Source organism: Hevea brasiliensis, chromosome 12, assembly GCF_030052815.1.
Source record: "Hevea brasiliensis isolate MT/VB/25A 57/8 chromosome 12, ASM3005281v1, whole genome shotgun sequence".
Classification (NCBI taxonomy): Eukaryota; Viridiplantae; Streptophyta; class Magnoliopsida; order Malpighiales; family Euphorbiaceae; genus Hevea; species Hevea brasiliensis.
The window spans coordinates 8,769,506-8,772,930 of record NC_079504.1 but is presented as its reverse complement, the minus strand read 5'-3'; positions in this window follow the sequence as shown (position 1 = coordinate 8,772,930).

Here is a 3,425-nt window from a genome sequence, read left to right as displayed (position 1 = left end):
AGGTCTTCAGCATAATGAGCGAGATCAGCAGACCGACCAGCTCAGGAGTCTTTAAGTTCTCGCTCCACCTTTGCTATCCTCTCCTCATAATGCTTCATTCGATCTTCCATTCTAGCGATGTAGTCGTTAGCAGAGGAGAGCTGAGCTTGTGCAGCTGAGGCGTCTTGGACCACCTTAAGGATCTGTTTCCTTAAGGCATGGGCTTTCTCTCTGAGTACATGCTGGTTTGTAATGGCCTCTAAGCCTAAGCTCATTGTCTGAGCTAAGATATCATCCATGCTCTCCTCTGCTAATCGGTTCTGATCTTCTTGGAAGCAGATGGAAGCTCCCATGACTTTGGCCAGGCTGGGATTCCCTCTTGTAGAGCGATTCCTTTCCAGTGATTGGATCAGGAGTTGAGCACTCCGGGAAATTGTCCTAATCGTAGGACCTGAGGATTCCCCTTCCACATTGGAAGAGATCGGAGGAGGCAGGGGAGGCTGAAGCTCGATTTGCTGAGGAGTAGGAGCGATGACCTCTACCTCAGGGATCGGTGGCTCCTGAGATCGGGGAGGAGAGCTCGGCACCTCTACTACTTCACGACGAGGGGTCTGAGCATCAGTAATGGTGGCCCCCTTCATCACCCGCACTATTCTGGAGACCTTCCTCTTTCGCTTGCGGCTCTCCTTAAAAGCATCGCTGCCCATCATACCTGCACAAAGAAGAAGTCAGTTAGTTCACTAAGATTCAGAGACCAGAGATATGGGTAGTACCAGGGCCGAGGTCAGAGAGCTGAAGCTCGTATTCTTCATCAGTGATCAGCCGCATCATCCAATACTTTAGTTCGGCCATAACTGCATCTAAGTACGAGAATTTCTGGGTAGACGCCTGAGATTTTAACTCTTTCACCATGGCGTCTTCATCCTTATTTAAGGCGATCTTCTTTGGGATCGGAGCTACCAAGTGTTTCCAACTTTGTGGGATACCCTCAAAGCCATTCAAAATCTTGCTCCTCAATATGAAAAAGCGGTCCTTCCAATTCTTCAATGAAGAAGGGAGATCGGTAAAGAGGGAGCAGTTCAACTTAGCCTAAAGAACCAGAATTCATCATCCTTCCTTCGGGCAAGCCTATATAGCTTGGCAAAGACTTTAGCCATGGGTTTTAGTCCCTTAGCTCGGAAGAGGCCCCGGAAAGTTATTAGAGTCCGCTAGGAGTTCGGATGCACTTGAGCTACCAAAGCATGATGGAACTTTAGGACGGCCTTGTAAAATTCGTCCAAAGGAAAACGGAGCCCGGCCTTTAGCTGCTCTTCATATACTATGATGAGATCGATCTCATCAAAGAAGTTATCGGCCTGATGGTCACCATGGCACTTGATTAGTTCAAAGGAGTTGATTCGCAAGTTGTACTCTTGGCTTATAGATTGAAGATCAGTTTCTCTCAGGATCAAAGGTAACTCATCCACTGGCAGGTTTTCTCTTCTGGAAAATGCTCCTCGCCCCGACCTGGCGGTCGGACCAGTAACCAGAACGATGGCTGTGCTGATTCGACTGCCTGATCTAATTACATCGCCCTCTTTTGAGGTCCAAGAAACATGGACGAAAGGCAGGCTCGCAGCTCTCTAACACTCGGCGCCACTCATTTTCAAGAAAACAAAAAAGGTTAACCAAGAGAAGAATCAAAATTCTTACCGGAATGTGATCGCTGTCAGAAAAACTTGAAGAAACAAGAGAATGCTGAGATTGCTAGCAAAGTTCTAAAAATGACATAAGGGAGCAACTGACTTACCCTCCCCCTATTTATACCCGTCTGAGCATTTAATGCTCACAAAGTCCCAAGTGGAGCATCGGTTAACGGAATCAGCTCGCTTTCCTGACACGTCGGGGGAAGATTCCAGAAACACAATAATAAAACCAAATTAAAGAGATTGGTTAGTTAGGGTTATCGGATTGAGCAAACTTTCAAAGCCACAAATCGGCTAATGACGATTCAGTTAGAGATCAGATCGGATATGCACATCAGAGATCGAAAAAATAACTAATACAATAATAAAATAATAACCTTCAAATAAAATTTTATTTCATTTTCAAAAGGTCAGATTACATCATTTGGGCGATCTCAAGAGATCGGATGACATCATTAAGGGAATCTTTAAAGATCAGATTACATCATTTGGGCGATCTCTAAAGATCTGTACAACATCTTACCTAGTAAGGGCCTATGTCAAAGCCTAGTCTTGTGGCTGAATCAAAAGATGTATTTGATCAGAAAGCCAGCCACAAGTATTGGATAGATGTGCAGCTCAGATAGGGTGACTATGACTCTCATGATGGTGAACGAAGTCATCGTCGATGTCATCGACCAGAATCGAGCTGCAGTCGGGATGCCCAATGTGGTGAGGAGCCAAATAAACTTCAAAAGGCGTTCATCGACATTAAGATTGAAATTAGCAGTCCTCTTGCCCGAGATCAATCCACTAATTATACCGGTAGACAGATTCGAGATCGGTATAATCATCACTTTCAATCTTGATCGGTAAATTAGTATGGTTCCCTCACTGTCATTAGATGTTGTCCTCATGGTTTTCTGATCACCGGGATCGTAAATTTTCAGGCAAAGGGTGAAGAAAATAGACGAAAAAAGATCAAAAGCAGTCACCATAATCAGAAATATTACTGGAAAAACTAGAATTGGAGAAATGGAGAAACTGAAGGAGGAGAAGTGAAGTGTGGAGGGGATTTCCCTGTTAGTGCTTATATATAGGGGCTGAGCATTTATTGCATGCAGAAACCGAAGCAGATGCATCGGTAATAGAAGAATTAATGGCGTTGACCAAGGCAAGTTAGATAAGGAAGAAAGATCTAGAATGGGAGAGATCAGGGAATGAGAAGGGACCTAATACTAAAGAGATCGGAAAAGGAGATGGTCATAATAGGGAGATCAGAAGAAATAGAGATCGGAAAGCACGGAGGGATTAAAATAACTTTCAATCAACTCTCTTCATAATCAGAGCCGAGTTAGTTAAAGCGTTGCAGGCAGATCAAATCTTCACCGCATGCCTCAATTGCAGAAACGTCTACCTAGTTGACAGACGCCAAAACAGTTATGGCAGTTCTGTACACCTCGATCTCTACAATTGATCATACTTGTAAGGACGAATCCGGAGCCCTTGAATCAAAAAGTAGACGACAGGATTGATGCTTTTTATTCCCAGCCCTCGGATCCATCTTGTAAGGCAAGACCCTAAGCCGTTGGATTAAGAGAAGAAATGACGGATGTTCTGAATGAAATCTCAACCCTCCATTTTGATTCTCTTTAATTCTCAGATAGCGGATTGTGTCCTTTTGAATCTAAACCCTCCGTCTCCCCTGATGAGATCCTGACCCTTCATAAGGAGCACCCGTTCCCTATAAATACCTGCATGCAATACTATAGAAAGGACGGA